This window comes from Euprymna scolopes, chromosome 21 (assembly GCF_053919585.1).
Source record: "Euprymna scolopes isolate OS-2025 chromosome 21, ASM5391958v1, whole genome shotgun sequence".
NCBI classification, from domain to species: domain Eukaryota; kingdom Metazoa; phylum Mollusca; class Cephalopoda; order Sepiida; family Sepiolidae; genus Euprymna; species Euprymna scolopes.
This window is the reverse complement of record NC_136502.1, coordinates 11,801,772-11,825,250: the sequence shown is the minus strand read 5'-3', so window position 1 is coordinate 11,825,250 and position 23,479 is coordinate 11,801,772. Positions and strand designations below refer to the sequence as shown.

At 34.7% G+C, this 23,479-nt stretch overlaps 1 protein-coding gene across 1 annotated transcript in view; it reads left to right on the top strand.

Annotated features, from left to right (window-relative positions):
* Positions 1-6,142: 6,142 nt before the first annotated feature.
* Positions 6,143-23,479, top strand: part of LOC145241991 (protocadherin beta-15-like) — a 258,438-nt gene continuing 241,101 nt past the window's right edge. The window contains exon 1 of the mRNA XM_080104872.1: positions 6,143-6,339. The gene's annotated coding sequence lies outside the window, so the exon portion shown is untranslated. The remainder of the gene's footprint in view (positions 6,340-23,479) is intronic.

Genomic DNA, 23,479 nt, shown 5'->3' with positions numbered 1-23,479 from the left:
AATCGAAAAAATCCGATGAAAGAAAGAACGGTCGATTTTAATCAACACAGCCTAACATCACAAGTGTATATGAGAAGTTTTCTTACCACACAAGCAGAAAGTCCTAGCATATAAAATTAACAGAAGGTTCTTTGATATGACAGGGCTGCGTTAGGAATGACTGTTTCTTTTTAGAGCACAATTGCTTCTCTACAGTGCAATGTAAACTACACTGTATCGTTGACCAAGCCACTACGGGGAGGCACGTGAAACTTCCTCCTGGTGCATTACGGTGGGTTCCCAACTAATGTAGGCTAGTAATCGATTTGATTGAAAAATGGGTGACTTCACCGATTTCGATGGCAATAAAAATATGGGAGGGTAAAACATTCGCTGATCATCATTCAATCCCGGGCAACGGCGGGTCTCCCTGGTAGACTATACTAATTTCGCCATGACACGTAAGTATGTAATAATGTTTTCACCTAAAATGCGTTGGTTAAAAAGATCACCAATATAAATATTAAACAAGGATGTCGACACTTTGCTTCCAGCTCCAAAAGCTAGGGAGAATAGAAAGATGTAAAATGGGGCTGAACTCGTCTATTGGAACAAATTTTAAGTTTTACAAATAGAAAAATTTATTTACACTGAAAATTTTAATTTTTTTTTTTTTTTTTTTTTTTTTTTTTTTTAAATTACATTTTCACCCCAAACAAGGCACATTGCCACTTTGGTGTAGGGGGCTACTATCAGGGAAAACAACTACTGGGGTACTATGTAGAGATTTGGGCAGCAAGATGTTGGTTCACGTTGCACTTGAACTTCTGCATGTCAGTACAGTTGGGGAAGCAGTGACCTGGAATGGAATTCCAAAGTCTAGCGGTTCTGGGGAAGAAACTACCGGAGTAGAAAGATCTTTTACATCTAGGGATTTCTACAGTGTGGGGGTGGGATTTTGCAGCTTGTCGTGTCTGTCGAGGGTGGTCACGTCGTGGGGGCACAAGTGCTTGCAGTTCATCAGAGCATTCACCATTAAAATACTTGTAGAACAGGCAGAGGGATGCAACGTTTCGTCGATGGGACAGAGGCTGAAGCTTAGATGCCAGTTTAGGGCCTATCAGATTTGCGACTCTCTTTTGAACCTTGTCAAGGAGCGAGAGACTAGTAGCCGATCCACCAGCCCAAACACGACAGCAATACTCCATACATGGGCGAATACATAGAGGTACAGGATACTTTCGGGTGTTAGTAGTTTTCTAGCACGGTAGAGAGAGCCCACCTTCCTTGCAGAGGATTTCATTTCGATACATTCTTCTCCAAATATGTTCGTGACTTCAGGGTCCACGTTCTAAGCCATTCGCATTCCAATGATTATAAAAGCAACCTGACTCATGAAAAAGAATTTCAAAAACTACTTGGCAAATATACCCGGTGAACCAAGTGCAAGAGCGATAAAACAATTGCACTTAAAGGGGCGGTTGGAATCTTAAAAAGACCTATCGGTTGGAATGTATGAGATAGCAGGTGTGTGTTTGATGTAGGATGTCATATCCTCAGTTATGACGTAATAACAAGAAAATTAAAAAAGAAAACGTACAAAGAAAAAAAACTTGGGGTTTATTGTCTAATATTGAATGATTAGGTTAAAGCAGTAGATGTATGTACGTGTATGCGTCTCTGTAAAAATATTTAACCGATAAACTCTTAAATTACTGGTCGTATAACACTGAAATTAATAGGAAATCGTAATCACACACCAAGGATGGTTTAACGAGTAAAATCTTTGTCTGGATGGATCAATAACGCGTATGTCGGCAAGTTCACGTACAAAATGTTTATTTCAACTTGCCGACATATTTCTATTACTTTTACGCATAGCTTGAAGAGGTTTCATTTTAAATCTTTCTTATCTATCTGTCGATAGCTCAAACGGCAGGGAACATGGTTGGGATGCTAAATGTTTTGGTTTCAATTCCAGCTGATGGCACTCAAGTCATTTTTTATTTAACTTTTGAAAGCAGAACTCTACATTAGGTACAATGTAATATTCAATATAGAATTTGCCCTGTAATAATAAATATGGAATCTGTATGAATTAAAATATATTTAAGCATATTTTACGATCAGGCAAGGCCGGGCACCCCCACCCCCATCACCTATTGTTCGAAGACAATTAACAAAAATTGAGTTTTGCTACATTGGCCTAAGATTTTCCAAAATTTCAGTGTTAACTAAAACTGTTCCTTTTTTACTTTTTTATGTATTGTTTTAAAATCAAACTAGAATTACGTAAGTATCAACTAAAAGGGGACTTTCGCCCAGTATACACCGACAAGACTGGTACATCATAAAAAACCTAGACACCTCAAAGAAAATGAGATCATATGGTATCACTGGAAGAATACATAATGTAATTAAATCCTTCTTAAGTAAGAGAAAAATCCAGGTTGTCCTCGACGGTCGTACATCTAAACAATATGATATAAATGCGGGATTGCGGGAGTGCCTAAGAGCTCTATCCTCAATACATGTTACCGTTACATAGGCGGATATATATTCGGTGGGTTTCTAACAATATTTTGTATAATTTGTTTGTTTGAACTCATTTTCCCAAACTTACCGTGTTCAATAGCGAGCATGTCGCCATTTTTCTTTTTCAAATATATCGATAAACACTGCATGATTTTCGAACCGATTACACGTTTTAAAGTGAGTAAAACCACTAAAACCTTTTCCAGATAGGTAGAAGAGTAACTTATCTAGCCTTTGATAACATTTATTTGTGATATATTTGTTTTTTGACAACTTTTTCGAATCTATGTGTATAGTAAAACAAGACTCGTACTTCATTGTTATCTCGAAAACAGTAATATATCCAAAAATTACGAAAGTTCATCGAGTAGAAAGCTATTTATAGTTAAAAGTAATTTTTACGGAAAATTGGGTAAAATTATATTTTTCTTAGATATTATAAAAGGGACGATGAAGAGTTCATACAAAGGGGACATAACCCGGAACGCAAATTTTAGATTACATTTTAATGGCTACCAACCACCATTTTAGCCTTATAATGATAGATTTTTTTTTTACTCCTAAAAACACAACAACAGCACTTGTTCTAGTCGATGAATTTTCGTAATTATTGGATATATTATTATTTTCGACATGACAATTAAGTACGTAATATTGTTTTTGCTCAAAACGACATCAAATTTAAAAAATCGATCTGTCAACTCTATCCTAACAAGCACCAAAGTTTACCCTAACCGTCTGGAACTTAGTTTTCCGGTTTCTACAATCCTTTTCTTTATTTTTTTTATGTTTTTTCTTTCTTTCTTTCTTATTAACTGTACCTCACATCGCCACAAAATGAAAGTAAAAAGACTCCCGGGTAATACCGAGCTAGTAATCAATATCGTTAATGCACCTGGCATTTTTTTTTCTTTCATCTTTTGAATCTCATTCAAATACCCACCTTTTTATCTTTAATTATGTTGGTGCTTCTTCGTTATTAGATCGAAATTCGAAATATTGTATTCCAAGTGAAAGTAATGATATTTTTACTTGGTTTTCATGTCGCAGTAATTAAGATATCCAAAAGTTACGAAAAACGATGAGGTAAAAAATTAATCATGCAAATAATGTTCGAAGACAATCGGCGAAAATTGAGTTTTGCTAAATTGACCCAAGATTTTCAGTTTTCAGAAAATAATTACTTCTCTTGTTTCTATTCAAACTCTCCGGTTTCTTTTTCTTAGCCAAACTTATCGTTTTCCGTAATTTTTGGATATGTTCATTACAACGACATGACAAGTCTATACATTGATCTTAATGTAAATTCAATATTTCTATTTTCGAATTTCGATCTTATGGCGAAGTTATCCATCTCTATAAGTTATTTGCACTTTATTTAATTTTAAGGGCAAATGTAGACGCAAGGTCGGTTTTTTGATGTAAGAAATATCGGTAAAACTATACAAACACCGTGACAGCGAATTAACCCTACCCCTAACCCTAACCCTAACCCCTAACCCTAACCCTAACCCTAACCCTAAACCCTAACCCTAACCCTAAACCCTAACCCTAACCCTAACCCTAATCCTAACCCTAACCCTAACGCTGTCACGGTGTTTGTATAATAATACCGAAATATCTAGCTCTCCAAAAAAAAGCGGTGGGGGTCACTCTTCATTGGGACTAATCATAGCATCAAGATTCCTCCACAAATGTGGGGGCTCAGTCGATAGGCAATAGATCCATCGTTTCTACCAAAAGAAGACTATAATATCTGTGATGATAATGGTCTGAAACCGATACTACACTTTCATCCTAACTAAATAGTCGAATTGCATTTCCATAAAAACTGAATGTGATACAAGAAACGTCCAGCATCTCCAAAACGAGGATACTCTGAATCTGAACTCTCAACCGAGAGCAAAAATCGCTTGATCCGACATGTCAGTATTTACTGGTAAGGGTGTCTCAGGCTACAAGACATAAATACTTGAACTAATGGTCTACTAAGACCGACCAGAATATATACATTTTAAATTATTTTTTTGGCAAATAAAATTTAAAAAAATATACCAGACACAAGGCCATTAAAACCTGAGTGATTGATTTCTTTCAGTATTTGTTCACTACCATACGGCATTTAGCTAATGGACTACACTATTGAAATATCGGTATTTATGCAGAGAAGGTACCGTGCTGAAATAATAACGTTATTATTAAGAAAGCCATTCTTAACATGGGAGAGGAGGAGGGTGTTTTGTAAATATTCTGTACTTTCACCTAACAATTTGATAAACAAACAATACTTTAAAACTTGAATTTTAACTTGAAAATACTATTTTAAAATAGCACGGTATCTTCTCTGCATAAATACCAACATATCTTAAATTATTATTATTTTTTTTTAATCAATTTGATTAGCAAATTAATTGCTTTCATTTTAGGAGAGTTCCGTCCGCACAGTGTAAGAGTTAACAAACTCCCCCAGCACGTCTTAAGAATTTTTTTTTTTTTTTAAATTTGTTTGGGTATGTTAAACTGCACAGGTGTCGAAAAAGTATTTATTATATTTGCAATTTCATGAAAAATGATGAGTGTGACAATAGAAAGTACTTCAAAGACTAAAAAAAAACAATAAAAAATAAATAAATAGATAATCATAGGGGAGTCAGTAAGATTCTTCTAACTCTTTCTAAAAGTAGACCTCTATTGTTTCTCAGGTTTTGGAACTCAGGAATCGAAGGTAAGCATGTCAATCTCTAAATGGGAGTGGGACTTAAGAGGGATGACATTGAATAAGTATGGAATTTAGTAGTGGGAGTGGGGTGCTTCTAAAATGAAAGTGAAGAGTGGGCGTTTTGAAGGATCTTTATTATCGACAAAAAAAAAAAAAAGAAAAAAGGCCAGGGGGTAGGACACATCTAAAAGTAACCAGGCGGAGGTCCAAAAAACCAAAAACACAAACACTTCTCACTACTGCGTGCGTTAGATTTTGATTATGGCCAGTGGGCCAGGTAATATTTATCCTTCTTTTACCACATGTGGGAATCCAACTTACCCAGAAGGCAGCACCAAGGATGCCAGCACAATTTATTATGATCGATCCCGTCAGCATTCCCCGGTATTTTTCCCCGAAAGAGAAGGTAATACATGGGAGGATAGCCTTCTGGAGCACAGAATTACACTCTAATGTGATATCAGCCGGAGGGCAGTGTCGGAACAGTGTTTTGTTGTGTCTCCGGATTTATTTGCGCGCGCGCGTGTGTGTGTGTGTCTCTCTCTCTCTCTCTTTCCCTCCCTATCTTTTTTATCTCTTTCTCTCTCTATCTTTTTGTATCGTCTTTTTGTCTCTTTTTCTCCTGTCTATTTTCGTCCCTTTCACTCCTCCCTCTCTCTTTATTTCTTTATTTATCTTTCTCTCTCTCTCTCTCTCTCTCTCTCACTCTCTCTCTCTATCTCTGTTTTATTTTTCCTCCTCTCTCTTTTCTCTTTTTTCTCTTTCTCACTCTCTCTCTCTCTTTATCTCTCTTTTTCCTCCTCTCTCTTTTTTCTTTTTTCTCTCTCCCCTCTCCCCTTTCTCCTCCCTCTCTTTTCTCTCTCTCTCTTCCTTTTTTTCTTTTTCTCTCTTTGCTTTTCTATTTTTGTATCTCTTTCTTTATCTTTCTCCCCCTCACACCTTCTTTCCAACGCACCGGTATCTGTGCGCGTTCACCACCGACACGAGCAGCGGCAGCAGCAACCAACCAACCAACAGAACAGCAGAGATTCTACCAGAGAATGAACGTCTCTCCTTTTTTCAATACGGACTACAAGACACGACGAAGTGGATTTAAAACTGTGCAGGTAAGTTCAAACACATTAAACACAACAAAACAAAGTAAGAAAAGCAAAAAGCAAGTTATCCATGGCACTTTAAAACATTTGTTTTTGTTTAAAGAAATATCAATTCTTGAAAAATACTTTTTCTTTAAATTTTTTTTTTTATTATAAAAAAATATGGTGCTTATTTAGAATGATACTTATTTAAAAAAAAAATACAAAAAATATCTTTACGGTATACATACTCATCACGTCATATTCCAAAAATCACGTAAATAGATCAAGTTTAAAGAAGAAGCGAGACGTCGGATTTCTATCGGCCATGTTCAATAAATAAAAGGAAGACAACTCAATTTGAACTATCGAGTCCAAAACCAGCATTAGAATAGATACAGTTGGTATCGCTAAAACTCGTAAATTTTAATTGTCTGAGTTAAAAAAAATATGCTTGATCAATTTATGTGATTTTTGGAATATATGACGGGTACATCAAATATTTTTTTAAATAAGTGTAATTTTGAATAAGCACCAAAAGATGTTTTCTGTGTTCTTTTCTTGCAAATCACAGCAACCATTAAAAAGGGGGGGTACTGTCTTTTTACTTGATACACGAACTAATATGCGGATCAGAGTGTAGTATGTGCTATGTTCATTCTCAGCAGTCTATCCTGCCAGGTATTACCTCTCTCTGTGAGGGTGTTTACCTGCTTCTCATTTACAGCGAGGTTAGACAGCCATGAAGTTAGTTTAACGGTGGGTTGGGTAAATTCCCCACCCCAGAAGACAATGTTTGAGAGAGAACATTCTCATTTCCTGGTATGAGCGCCTCCTCAGACACATGCTAAATTTTCGGTATTATTATACAAACACCGTGACAGCGTTAGGGTTAGGGTTAGGATTAGGGTTAGGGTTTAGGGTTAGGGTTAGGGTTGGGGTTAGGGTTAGGTTTAGGGTTAGGGTTAGGGGTAGGGGTAATTCGCTGTCACGGTGTTTGTATAGTTTTACCAAATTTTCCTTGTTTTTTTTTTTGTTTTTTTTAACTTAATAACTCTGTGAAATTAAAAAAAAATTAGTTCTAATTGTTTATTTTAACATTTTTATTTTATTTGTTTTTTATATCAAATTTAACATTATTTAAAAAATATTATTTCAGTATTTTGTCTTTTTATTTGTGTGTGTCAGGACCCCCCCCCCCCCGAAAAAAAAAACTCTAACATTTTAAAGTACGTGACTTGTTTTTTCTTTTGTTTTTTTTTGTTTTTTTTGCTTTTAAATACTATTTTTAACGTAGAAAAAATAAATAAAAAGTTTAGTTTTAATATGTAATTTTTTTTTAACTTAATTATAAAGGAAGTCTGAAAGATATTTTAAAACAAAACTTTTTTATTAGATACTTATTTTGGTCAATGTGCACTTGCACTGGTTGTCCAACCTCCAAAGGGTTTATTCCGAAAGCCGTTCTTAACATGGAGAGGTTAGGGGTGTTTATTCCGAAACTCGTTCTAAACATGGGGAGGTTGATGTTGATTCCGAAAGCCGTTCTAATATGGAGAGGTTGGGGGTATTTATTCCGAAAGGTATTTCCAACCTCCCCGTAATCAACTTCTTGAAAAGTCTTCGGGTGCCCCCCCCCCCCAGTGCACTGCACCTTCACCCTTATTTTTTTTAATGCAATATCGTTATTAAAGCAATAAATAAAATAAAGTTTTGGCGGCTGTACGAGAGTGTCCACTCCCTAAAAATGTGTGTTTTATACTCCCCCCCCCCCAACAATTACAAGTATCATGTTAGCAGAAAAAAAATAAAAAATAAAATGACTTTTACTTTCGTTATAACGTCACGTGACACGTCGGTAAAGAAATGGACCGTGAACCGTAAGTCAGGTAAAGTGAACCCCCTTCTTAAAAATCATTAATTTAAAAAAATTTCTGTAATTTATGATAATCGCCAGAAAAAGTTAAAAAAAAAAAAAAAAAATGGTATAAAACACGAATTTTTAGGGGGTGGGCAGTGGGCACTATCGTCGTACAGGTCTGCCAAAAGTGCTTCTACAGAATTTTAACCGAAACAAACTGACTTTTGCCGAACTAAAAACTTAGTGGTGTTCATGCAGAGAGTGATCCCTGCTGAGATAATAACGTTATTATTTAAAAAGCCATTCTTTGTTTTGTACCTATTCTGTACTTTAACCTTACAATTGAATAAAAAAACATAAAACTTTAATTAAATGTGGAAATACGATTTTAAAAAAATAGCGTGAATCACTCTCTGCATTAGTACCAACTTAGTTTAACACTTATGCAGAGAAAAGGTACCATGCTGAAACAATACTATTTAGAAACACATTCTTAAGGTGCGGTGTTTTGTGATTATTTTGTACTTTCACCTAACAACAAGATACAGTAAAACTTGAATGTAACTTGAAACTAAAATAAATAAGCATAATACCTTCTCTACATAAGTACCCTTAATTGAAGGTTAAGCTAGTGTTAAAACAAAAATTACAACGTGTATTTTTTTTTTTTTTTTTTTTTTTACAAAGGCATCACCACATTATCAAGGCCCAGAGGCCACTCAAGGATAAGGGTTAAAGAGTGTACAGTAGAAATTTGTCAATATAGTAATCATTAGTAATGAAAATTTGGTAAATTTAATAACTTATATGGAACGGCTCATCAAGAACTTATTTACTTTAGACTTGAACACAACCATATTGTAGTCAGCCGGAAAGCAGGAAAACGGAAGACGTATACTTTTAGTTCTTAATTATTGAGATGAGGAATGACTTCGTATTTGGATTATTCGGACTACTATTCTCACCTTCAGTGTTATTCTTTAACAACGTTTCGTTTCAGTCACTGTAACCTCTGACCTTCTTCAGGTGTACAAGTTGCCATTTTTAAATCTGAAGAGGGTCGGAGTTTACATCGATCTAAACGTCGTGTAAATGACACTCAAGATGAGAACAGTGTATACTTGTGTTAGTTTGTAATTTAATTTGCATCTAATGCATCTTTAAACATCAATTCCCTATTTTTTTTTTTTTTTTTTTTTTTTTTTTTTTTTAGGGGAAACTTTTAAATTGATTAACATGCCGATGTTTACCAACTAAACATTTGCCTTTCAAAAGTTGCTATTTAGATGTATTTGGATCTATTTTTGAACGAATATCACATTTAAAACTGTCGCCGACAAGTAGTTTTTATGATATTAAAACATGTATTATACAATCAATGTATTCCTAATGGTTTTCAGTGGTCGCCATTTTTTTTCACCGTTGATAATACAACCGGAAGCACATGCGCATTTAAGTGAAAAAAAAAAAAAAAAAAAAAAAAAAAAAAAAAATGTCGACCACTGAAAACCATCAGAGAATACATTGGATAGTAAAGGTCTAAATATCATTAAAAAAAAAAAAAAAAAAAAGTACTAGCAGACGACAATTTCGTTCAAAACAGACCAAAATACATCTAAAAGAACTTTTAAAAGTGACTGTTTAGTCGGTAGATCCGCAATTTGATCTTTAAAAAAAATTGTTTCTTTCGTCAATGTGCACTGCCACTGCACTGGTGGGTGTGCAAAGGGTGTTTATTCCGAAAACCGTTCTTAACATGATGAGTTGGGGATGTTTATTCTCAAAGACATTTTCTTATTTACGATCCGCCATGGTTTTCGGAATAAACACCCTTTGCCGGTTGGACAATTGACAGTTTCTTTTTAACTTGCCCCCCCCCCAAACACAAAGTTAAAAACAAGTTCAGGTTTTTAAATTAGGGAGAATCTAGCTCATTGAATTGAGAACAACAACATATATGACGTACTCCTACAATTATTTTGTCCCCGTGCACACTGTAAAGTGAATGAAAGTGATTTGGATGAATAAATACGTCCTTTCCCCAAAAGAGGAAGGTAATATCTGGAAAAGTGACCTCCTAGGACAGAACAGTTATTACACTTTTATCCTAGCCCAACATGCCGAATAAAAATTAAAAACCTTATAGACTTAGCTCCACACATGAGCATTTTTATTATTAGGGAAAAATCTAACTTGCAAAAAGGGACACTGGATTTGAAACTGGTAGTATGTTGGCAGAGTTGAACATTCCTCGGCAAATTTAGAAAGCCATTCTTAACATCGGGAGAGGGAAATAAGGTCTTTGTGTACTCTTCCGAAACCCTCCTAAAATGAAAATTAATTTGTCCGAGAATGTTAAACTGTACAAGCGCCAGGATTTGTCTACAGCCAGAACAGATACTAGACTTTGATCACAACTCTAAAATCTGACAGACATTGTTTTTTACTTGCCTCCCCGCGAGGACAACGTTAGATACAAGGTTGATTTTTGGCGGGAGTGCTGTTTCTTATCCGACGTTCGTCTACAAGGAGATATCTTGCTCCACAAAATTTAGACTCTGAATAGAACAGAAATTAAAATTGTCTAAATTTACAGATACTGCACTTTGATCTAAGTTTCCTTTTATTTGCCTTCCCACGAGGGCAAAGTGAGATACAAGGTTGTACCGATGGCATAACAGATACTACACTTAGATTCTTGCTCGAAAGCGAGGAAATGCATTCTTTAATTTTCTTTTCTTTTTTTTTCTTTTTTGTCTAAGTTGCTTACCTTCGCACGAAGGTTGGCTATAACACAAGGTTGAACTTAATGTGGGGCGTGGCTATCTCTGAACACAAGGGCGCTCTCCGCCGTTAACAATATAACAAAATTGTCTGGTTGGACCCGTCGACATTTCCGATTGAGGGTGCTTCGGGCGATGAACACATTAGTTCTCGGCCTGGGAGAATGACAATCCTGAGAACAGTAAATATATATTTTTTACATTTATTTTAGTTACTTATATTGGAGGAGGAGGAGGAGAATGCTGTAAGCAACGAGAAGATGCTTTGATGGAAGGAAAAAAAAAAAAAAAATTTTTGTGTCCGCGTGTTTCAACATTTCAAGTGTCAAAAATCACCATTCCTCATTGATTGGAAACCATTGCGTATATTTGTGTGCGTGTGTGCGACACGTGCGTCTATGTATTGAAGAGATCGGCGGAGTGCGTTTCTTATTGTGTAATGCTTGCTTTGTCATTCTGAAGTTATCGCTTTATTTTATTACAATTCGAACAGGAAGACTCGACTTCGCCCGGGATTCAATAAGGAATCTTATGATCCCTTGTATTCTCCCCCTGTTTATATATATTTTTTACTCGTAATATTTTTTTTGATGTTCTGGTCCAGAATTCTTCCTATATTAAAACACACACACACACACACACACACACACACACACACACACACACACACACACAGAAATATATCTGTATGATATACGCACTCGTAACGGAACATAAATGTCATATTCCAAAAATAACGTAAATTGATCAAGTAGTTTCATTTTTAGCTAAAAATCCAATTTTATGAGTAAACAAGTAGGGGCTGCCTCGCGTCACCACTTTGAAAAAACAGATATAACTCAACAATAATTCAAACTTGCGAGATCAGCCTTGTAATGCCTACGATTTCTCGTTAATTGCGTAAAATCACTTAAAAATTATCTATATGAAAATAAAACTTTTATCAATTTACGTGATTTTTCGAATTTTTCGTTCTGTCGCAGGTTCTCTTATATTAAAAAAAATGCATATAATATTTAAGCTAGTCGGATTGTGTGAATAAGCTAAAAGCAGGATGATATGGAAGGAAATTAACTACGAGCTTTACATGGGGGAAAAACATAAAACACGTGTGGAGCTTTTTCATATCTATTAAAATTAACGGAAAAACATTCCTGCATAAATGCCGTAACAAGAAGTTTAATGTACAGCTGCTGCTGTTACTTTTGTTGGATATTTTTTTACTATAAGACAATAAACCGAACGGAAAAAGTGGTCAGAAACAAATGTATCCACCCAATAAATGTAACGGTGATATTTATTGGGTAAGATTTCTACTCGCATTTTGTTCTATTTTCGAGTTTGGAGCAATTTTCGAGGCTCCAAAACTGATTTTTGAGGTTCCAAAATATGTTGGCCATCTTGTCGTTTTAACTTAATCGCGTGGTACTACTTGCGTTTTAAACTTAATAAACGCTTTAAAATAAGTTAAAACACCAAAAACTTACCCAGGTAAGGAGAAGAATAACTAATCTTGCCTTTGGTAACATTTATTTGTTATATATTTTTATCACCTTTTCGGTTTGTTATCTATAGTAAAAAAAAAAAAAAAATGCCCCTCTTTTCTACTGGTAAACAATAGCTTGCAGACGTACACACACATCAATGCATGTAAACATCAAAATTATTAACTAGTTATGTTAAGTACTTGAAAAACATTTTACGGCATATAAATAGGTAAAATGCCATCAACAAAATTACAAATGTATAACACCAAATATTAATTCATTATAAACTGTTTTTAAAAACAAAGACCGGTAATGACCGAGATCTTTATGATTCTTTCTCTTCTGAACTTCAGCACGTGATGCAATGGGGGGGGGGGGGAGGTGGCTAGTTAATTTGAATGCATAAAAACCAAGCTTCTCTTTTTCCACCACCAACGCTCTGACTCCCATCTGGCCCTAATCGAAATGAATGGCTCGTTTTAGGCAAGCCCCCTACTTTGACAAGCTTCTGAGTCTGACTTTCACCCCTGATCTGAAACAGAGCACATACATAAAATCCATTGCCAAGGTTGCCGGAAAAATGATTGGATCATTCTATTACTCAAGTAAATATCTTGCTTCCGATGCAATACTCTACCTGTATAAGAGCTAAGTATGTCCTAGAATGGAGTACTGTTGCCATATCTAGGCCGGAGCTGCTCGGACCTTCCTACCCTGCCTTAACAGAGTTCAAAGCTGCCCTAAAAACCTGGTGGGTGATGCCCTTTTCTCCTCCTGGCAACCTCTTCCCCACATAAGAGACGTTACTAACCTGTCTCTAATCTATCGTTATTTTCATGGCAACTGTTTGTCTGAGCTCCAATCTATGGTCTTCCTCATCAAACTTTTACAAAAAAAGTCCTCGTCTAACTATAACCATTATCAACAATTTCTCACACTCTCTATCTGTGACAAAATCTAACTGCTTCTGTACACCCATTAACCTTGGATGTTAAGATGTGTACCCAGTCATATCTGACAGAACAAGAATAATCTACTCCTGTGGATTAAATACTGATCCAGTTCAAAATTCCATCTAAGTTCCTCAATTTGAAAAGATGTGTTACATTCTTTTTTTTTTTTTTCCTTGAGCGATTGTGATGAAAATGATAATCTTCTATCACATGAGACAATGGTGTTTTTTTTTTTTTTACAGTGATCACCACTTATCAAGGCCCGGAAGCCACTCAGGAATAAGGGTTATTGCAAGTACATTACGTTAGTGTGGAGATTTGATGAAGTGTTTAATTAAGGGGGTGGTTCATTAGGAATTTGTTAACATTGAGCTTGAAGACATCCAAGTTGTAGTCCGGTTGTTTTGCACCCAGTCTGGTGCACTATAGCGTCTACTCTGGCTATACAGTTGAATTCTGAATTTGTAGCTTTGTAGCTACACGTGCAGGCTATAAAGAGACTTAGGTTTGCCTATTTACGAAGGTCTCCTTAAGATTTATAGACACAGTCGAACAGAAAGGCAAGCCAATACAGTCAGTGCCAGCTTGATTGCAGGAGTTGTTGGAAAGATGTTGCAAAGCTTCACTATCTGCCTATCGAGACTCCAAACCAGATTTTTATCAGGGTTTACTCTTTTAGCCTTTTCCTTTCCCAAGGCATTCACAAGGCAGTAGAACTATTTCCCCATAGCTGGTGGTTCGTTCATGTGTTGGTCTTTTTATTCCCTGCATCATCGTTATTTCACTTCACCGTTTCATGTGTGGCCATGTCGTCTTATGGTTGTCAATCATCTCGTCTGTTTATTAGATGAATAAACTATTCATGCATAAAAAAACACAAAGAGACTTTGCTGAGCTCTTTAAAGTTTTATTGGAGAGAATTTATTTATGGGAAGAGAGACTATGTAACTAAAATTATTTCCTTAACTTAGTTTTCTAACTTGAGAAATGAGACACGGACGGACAGATATCTAAGTGACATTCGCTTTAGATCATTCTCCATTATTGTGCCATGTCCCATCCACACAGCTTCCAGAGCGAGACCGATTAGAAACCTTAGTTTGTCTTGCTTGAAAACGTCATATTGTGATCATTCAACTTTAGTTTTGTATACAGACTTTGACGTTTTACCTACTTCAATCCACATTTGTTTTGGCGTAGAATTTCATTAGCAGTTAGTTTATCCTGAGATGTAATAATGTAATTTTTATAAAATTTCACACTAGCTAACCTAATCGCTGCTTACTTGCATAGGGTTCCTTCTATATGTACCTGAAATTACATCAACCAAAACGTGAATATAAAAACCAAGATGCGAATAGTAGTTAGAATAATTAAAATAATATGAATTAACAATCCTCATCTAAAAAATTCAGAAACGTGATATTCTTTTTGGATCATTTATGCCAAATCATCATCGTATGAATCTGAAGATTCTATTGTTGGCATTGGTTTCCCTGATATTTTTGTAGTCCGAATTCTTCCTATAAAGACATCAGGGGATTATAGCAGGATCACATGAAGCTTGCCAACATCTTAAGTGAAACTGATTTTCTGTGGAACCAACTGAATTCTAACTAGAGACATCCAGGTCCTCAGTCTGTATCATTAATTACTTGTCCAGTTAAAACTGTTGTTTAGTACTTATATCCATTACGCCACAGGTTTACCAGCTAAAATGTTGTGAGATTAATATCTAAGATAAAAACAGTGGTCCAAATGGTCCTATTAATAGAACTGCCAGATATTAGCAGAGTGGACCTGGGAGCAATGAAAACAAACTCAAGGCTTGTCTCTACACTTTTCAAAGATATAAAATGTGGGACTTCATCACTAGACACAACTTAATATCATATTGCGGGCAAAGTTAATATTAAATTTCTGAATTTTTGAGATGAAGATTTTTTCATATTATTTGGATGCAATTGGACTACTGTTCTCATCTTAAGTATCATTTTTACAACGTTTCAGTTGATATAACCTCCGACCTCCTTCAGGTGTATCTTATCAAACTTGGGTATGTTTCTATCGAACTTGGGAATTTCGAATGGAACCCTTTATTTACTTCACGTGGGCAGCATGCTCTTGTTCCATCAGTTGTGGTGCAATGGTTAGAGTACTTGAAAAAATCAATTATAAAAGTGATATTCTCCTGAAGATTCAATTTTCAGTGCGGCAACCGAAAAATACAATTGCAAATTACTTAGGACCTCTATCCAGTCTGGCTGACAGAGCAAGAGCATGCTACCCCTGTGAAGTAAATATAAGGTTCCGTTTGAAATTCCATCTAAATTCCAGAGTTTGACAGAAACATTCCCGAGTTTGACAAGATACACCTGAAGGTTGGAGGTTTCATCAACCGAAAAATTGTGAAAATGACACTCAAAATGAGAAGGTAGTTGGATGAATGCAAATAATACAAATACTAATATTGTCCAGGATGCTTAATGAATGCCAGACACTCGTTAGATTTGTCAGCTGCTTCACATAATCTTCGAATCAAATTCTAAACGTAGCAATTATATTGTCACTTATGTTCCTGCAAGAATTTGTCAGTGCAATTGTGTTACATTTTAATCTTGTCATTCATGCATACAACCAAATTGGCATCATTATTACAAAAACACATCTTTCTGACTGGGGGCTTGTTGTCTGAAAATCAAAGCTCATTATTTTTAAGAGATCAAGACAAAACTGATGGAAGACAGATGAGGTTTATTTGACTTGATCTTCTTTCCAAATCATTGACCAGTGTGATACGGGGAAAGACAGTGATCGATAGTCACCGTTTAATCATATTTTGTCAGCTCGTAGCATTTTCTCACATTCACACGTATACTTCTAAGAAACTGTTTCTCTCTCCCACTCTCTTTTTGAGCCATGTGACGTTACGTTTGTTTCTATCAATTTCTACAGTCTAATAATCCTAATCTAGTTCAGCAAGTGGATCCTGACTGAACTTTCATTTTCTGTTTTTGTCAACTAACCATTTTATATACTAGTGGATTTACCCGCCCAATATCTAACATTACATTAATATATTTTTCTTTACTCCTTTTCATACCAAACATGGCATTTTGTCACTTGGAATATAAGAGACTACTAATTAGGAGTGTGCCTAACAGGGAGCTTGGAAGAGTTGAGTAGCAAGATGTTTGTTCACATTACATTTAAACTTCAGCAGGTTAGTACAGTCAGGGAAGCAATGAACAGGGAATTTCAAAGTCTCTGAGGAAAGAAATTATTTTAATAGAAAGTTTTCCAGCATCTATCACCTCAACAGAGAAGGGATGGTTTTTTGCTGCTTGTTTGGTTGGTCGGCAGTATGTACGTCAAGAGGGCATATATGCTAAGAGTTCATCCGAACACATTCTATTAAAGTACTCGTAAAACAATGATGGAACAGAGGTTGAAACTTGTTTGATAGTGCGGGACCTATTAGATTTGAGACTCTGTTTTTTTTGTCTAAGAGTGAGAGACTTGTGGTGGATGTGTTTTTTGTTCTTTAAGCAACTCTTCCTCTTTTGTTTTTAGAAGTTTTTAATTTATTAATTAAAAAAAAGAAGAAATTTAAACATTTATAATGGCGGTGTGCAGAGCGATTTTTTTTTAACTACAGACTGATAAGGGTGTTCTAAAAGTAATGCCTCCTATTTTTTGTTCCACTTGAATGAATCAGGAGATTGCAAATCGCATTGTTATGATGACTGAACTTATGCATTCATGATCTGAAAGTTTCTTCTGTCTGTTGCGTATATTGATGGCGTGAGACTGTAAGAAAGCAACCCTTGTCATGGACGTGCGTCAGAAGCGAAGTGTCATTGAATTCCTGGCAAAAGTATATTGAGAATGGCGGTGACTATGTAGAAAAATTAACTCGTTTTAATGGTCTCATTTTTTTGTAGCTCTTCAACTTTTGGAGTTAAAAATATGGGCTTTACTTTTAGGAAAATATTTGTACATCATGTAAAACTACTATTTAAGCCTAAAGGGTCAAACATGCTAAATTTCAATGTAGATATACATTAAGTTAACTACTAAATTGATAGATAAAAAACTATTTCATTTTAAAACACACGATGAATAAATTTAGAAATCTATAAGTGTATAAGAAGACTATTAGCAAGGTAAGATGGTGAAGCGCTGAACAAACACGAACGAAAGTATTAAGATTATCGATATTCGTATATTCACTTTTCAAAAGTTTTCACATGTAAATCAATGATTTGAAGAAGTACCTCTTTTTCAAAACAGAAAACAAACTAAAAGTATTCATTCGTATTATTTGGATTCATCGAACCTGTTCTCATCTTGAGTGTGATTTTCACAACGTTTCGGTCGATATAACATCTTCATCAGGTGTATCTTGTCGAACTCAGAAATGTTTCTGTCAGACTGTTGAAGGTTCAATTCTCAGTGTGGGCGGCTGAAAAATACAATTGCAAGTTACTTAGGACCTTTATTCAGTCATGGCTGACAGAACAAGAGCATGCTACCCCCATGAAGTAAATAAAGGGTCCGTTCGAAAATGTCAAAATTCCCAAGTTCGACAGATACATTCCCGAGTTGGACAAGATACACTCGAAGAAGGTCGGAGGTTATATCGACCGAAACGTTGTGAAAATGACATTCAAGATTAGAACAATAGTCTGATGAAATCAAATAATATGAACAACCAATCCTCAGCTCAAAATTTCAGAAACGTCAAACAAAAAGTATGTCGTAAAAATGGAACAAATAATACGAAAACTGTACAGCTCACTTCGCTATCCCAGTATCTTAGCTTATATATATATATACACACACACACACACGCTTACCAGCATGGTTTTGAGATGAGACCTGGTTACCGCACTCCAGTAAATAAATCCTATCAAGATTTTGTTAAGGAAAAATCAAGAAATTAACCGCCTAAGGGATAGATCAATCAGGGAGAGTTGAGACTGACATGCCGTTTCTGACAGCTGAAAGACTGGCTCAAAATGATAAGTGGGAGAATTTTGTTTTCAAGCTTATGACGAAGCTCTCTAGAATATGTACATAAGTGAAGCCATACTTATATTGTTGGGGAAAATGTAGGAACCCATAATTTAATCTTAACTATTGTTAAAATAGAAACTACTTCTTTTTTTTTTTTTTTCTTTTTTATTGTGAACGATGTATCATTTACGATTAGTTTTGTGTTTCGGGAACAAATAAAAAAAATGGCTGATTTACTGCGAAAACAGACAAATCAAAATCAGAGGTCGTTATTCGAACTGAGGGATCAGAAATTTTGGTCAAAGTGATTGTCTTCAATTTTCGAAACATGTGGGTGTATATGTGCAATTTTCGAAACATGTGGGTGTATATGTGCAATTTTCGAAACATGTGGGTGTAGATGTACAGGTCTGGGTGTGCATGTTTCATCACCCATGAAGGTTTCAGAGCTTATGTGCACAAGTTTAGAAGATTATGTGTGCAAATTTTGTTTCGAATGATGTGTATGTGTTCTAAAATATATTTCGACAATGTTTGTGTTTGTTTCATCTTCACTTAAATCCTTTGATTCGTTTATCATGTCTGCTTTATGAAAACTTGCTGCGAATTATTTATCACCGTTTATCTAGCAATTTTACTTGCATTAAACCGTATCAATTTTGGAATCATATTTTGATGCTTTTAACTTATTTGAAAGATGGCTAATAAAACAATTCAGCAACATGTACCATTTTAAACCGTGTTTTTATTTCAATTCTGTATGCTGGTGCGCGCGCGCGCGCGCGCGCACACACACACACACACACACACACACACACACACACACACACACACACACACACACACACACACACACACACACATACTAGCAGCATGCCAAGCATTGCCCAATCGTAAAATACTCATAAATATTATATTTGAATCCATGCAGATTTCACGTTAGAGAGCCAATTCTCTATTAATTATTATCCAATATATGATAATGATTTCAAATGTTAAAAAAAAAATATGACTTGAGTACCATTTGCTATTTTGTGCATGTGAAAAAATAACAGCAGGAGTAATATTTTATTCAACTTACCCTGTCAAGGTAAACTGTTTTTTGTTAAATTTTGACTCCTTAGCAATTTTTGTCTGCTAAAAAACAAATCAAAAGTGTGCTACAGATCCAAATAGCCTATATATCAAATTTCAACTCTATAGACTAAATATTCAGAGAGAAGTTTGGTAGAGATTTTTCGCACACTCACAAACAAGGTCACTTTATATATATATATATATATATATATATATGTATGTGTGTGTCCTAGAACGTTTTCATCTTAACTTCTACGTAATTAGGCACCATGTAGAAACAATGCATAAAAAGAATTGAGCGTAATAGTGAAATGAAACCAATCATCTTATAAGAAACCAAAAAAAATAATTAATGAACGCTCGTTTTTCAAAGGAATATGCAAATTAGTTAACCTTCACATATCCATGACTGAATATATTAAAAAGTTCGTTTTAGTAATTTTTAAATAGAAAAATTGACTTAATATCAATGTCAGATAAAGAAAACAAAAAACTCAACTTTATATATATACCAGGTTGCCCGGGTGTTTGGAGGTGTATGTTGAACAAAAAAAAAAAAAAAAAAAAAGCGGTCAATTTTTTTAAACTTTGACGCCTATTATGACCCCTTAACATTTATTGTTTTGGGCTCAAATCAAGTTAAGTTAGATCCATGTCCAAGGAACCTATATCTAAAATTTCAAGTGTTTAGACCCACAATTGTCGGAGGAGTTTGGTAGAGTTCTCAAAGGCCAAATCGTTGAACTTTGAACCCTTAACAACCAAATTTCTGGCCGAAAATGGATTACAAAGATTTTCCCATATCTCAGTACCCTGTATATCAAATTTCGAATCTGTAGACTTAAAATTGACAGAGTTATTGCGTAGGGAAATGTACACACACACACAGAGGCATGTTCACTTTTATATATATATATACTAGCATGGGTGCCCGACGTTGCCCGGGTGTTTGGAGGTTTATGCTGAGCAAAAAAAAAAAAGAGAAACGGTCAATTTTTTAAAACTTGACTCCTATTATGACACCTTAAAATTTTTTTTGGGCTCAAATCAAGTTATTAAGTTATCTCCATGTCCAAGGAACCTATATCTAAAATTTCAAGTGTTTAGACCCAAAATTGTCAGGAGTTTGGTAAAGTTCTCAAAGGTCAACGATTTGACCTTTGACCCCTTAACAGCCAAATTTCTGGCCAAAAATGGATCATAGATTTTCCCCACTCTCAGTACCCTGTATACCAAATTTCGAGTCTGTAGACTAAAAATTGACAGAGTTAAATGTACACAGACACATTCAATTTTATAGATATATAGATAGATAGATTTGTTAAACAAAAATATATACGTATACATAAATATATATGGAAACAATTTTGTGCTTACTATAAACTTTTTTCGCAAATATTATGCAAGTATAAATCATGTAGTATATCTGCATGAATATAATTACATGTAATAGTTAACTAAAGATGATTATCCCATTAGAAACACGAAGCAACTAATAGGGAATTAATTAAAATGAATGTTTAAAAGAACATGCAAATTAGCTAGATCTTTTGCTAGTGAATGCAATTCCAAATATAAGAAAATTGTATTTTCTTTTTAAATAAATAGAAAAGAATTTTTAATATGAATATCAATACACACAAAAGAAAACCGAATTTATAGAAGTATGTATATATATATATATATATATATTATATAAAGCTGAATGTCTGTGTGTCAGGTCACGAATAGGCTCCTATATGGTTTACTATTTTCAAAAACTGATTACATATAATGATAGATGTATCGAGACACAGGAATGGGTATGTTTGATCTGGCAGAACGGTGGTTCATTAAAATTGTGGGGTCTGCATTCGCGCCTGGTCAAAGTATGGAAATAAAAAAATTTAAAACTTAAAAAAAAAAACGTTTACAAGTGTTTTTGATATAGATGTACATAATAATACTTTGATAAGTATGTTTTAACTTAAATAGGGATGGTATAATAAAATTGTGGGGTCTGCGTTCGCGCCTAGTATCCATAGAATGGAAATAGGCACAAACTTTAATAAAGACTTTTCATATCTATCTGCATAAGTATACTTTGATAATTGTTTCAGTTTGAAGAAATATGGTATAATAAAATTATGGGGTGTTCGTTCGCACCTGACCTCTATAGAATGTAAATATGTCACAAAGTTTAACAAGGTTTTTTAATATAGATCCACAGAATATTGTGATAAGTGTTTCAGTGTGAACAGGTATGGTATAATAAATTATGGGGCTTATCTATTTTATTTTTATTTTCATCATATTTTGCTTTGGTTTTGATATCCCCAAATTCAACCCAAATTTACAACCCTTCCTTTTCATAACCTATCATACTTTCATAAATCAGAGTCCATTTTCTGTAGGCTGTTTTTGAACCCAGTCAACGACGGGTACTTTTGTTAGTATATATATATATTTAATCTTACGTTGATATACCAGTTCTCATTAGATCACCACAGTTAAGAAACGATAAGCCTGGCCAGTACCAGATGGGTAACCATTTGGGAATACCAAGCAAGCACTGTATGTATTGTGCTGGGAGGTAGAAATTTCCGAGTTAGTATCTGGGGGTAAGTTTAAAACCATTGAGACATGCACCTCAATCTTCGTTAAGACTAATGATTAATAGGAGTACTCTGCTATAAAAGCGAGGTTTACTGTTTGCTCTGTCTTCAGCAATCGACCGCACCGGCTAAAATTAGCAGTTCTAAAAAGTGCGGATGAACCTTTTTTTTTTTTTTTTTTATTACAAGGTGGTCACCACTTATCAAGGCCCGGAAGCCACTCATGGATAAGGGTTATTGTAAGTACAGTACGTTAGTGTGGATATTTTAGAGTGTCTACTTAAGGGGGCGGTTCATCAGGAATTTGTTTACGTTGGACTTGAAGACATCCAAGTTGTAGTCAGGAGGGAAGCAGGCAGACGGAACAAAAAGACCAAAAGCCTTTACTACTATGAACAAATCATTTGTGCCTGAATCTTATACGTTGCGATTTGACAGAAGAGTCTCTCTCTGTCTATGCTATTTATTCCTGAAAAGCTTGTGAAAACAAAGTATTAATATTACTTCAAAACAAATTGAAATTTTTTTTCTATTCAATCTAAACAAATGAAAGCTGATTCCAATATCGGTTTTCCATAAAAATTCTTTGTTCATAAAATGTACTTAATTTTCATTATTGAAAATAAATTACATTTGTATGTTTATTATCTGTGAAAATAACCAGTTTCGTTTTTGGAAGACTGGAAAATTCAGTTAGTTTAAAAAATGTTTATATGAATCTTTTTTGGAAAACATATACAAGTATTAATGTATTAATGTACCTATCTCTGTGTGCGCGTGTGCGTGTGTGTGTGTGTGTATGTTTGTGTACATGTGCGTATGTTTGTGTACGTGTTTATATTTTATGTATGCACTTGTGTGTGTATATATATGTGTGTGTGTGTGTGTGTGTGTAATATTATGTACATACACAAATGCATAAAAATTTAAAGATGACATAATAAAAGGAAAAATTTTCGGATTTTTTAATCATATCCATATGCATTTTTTTTCTTTTAAAATTGATAAGTGCTTTTTCTTCTGATTGGTTAAGGGCAAAATAAATTATTTGATTGATTTTGCACTACGAAACAGGTGCTGTCAAGAATTGTACATGTGAAACATACTTGAAGGAATACATTGTAAGATGGTCAACATTTTGAAATTTGAAATAGACATTTGTCGTTTATTTGTTATATGCTCTGTAATTACATCGAACTTCATTAATTGAAGGATTGGTATAAGTAAAAGGTGAAATATAATTGAAGAAACATTTCCACACACACACACACATATATATATCTATATATATATATATGATGAGCTGTGAAACAGCGAAACAGTACTGTATGTGGATGACTATATATATATATATATATATATATATATATATATATATATATATATATATATATAA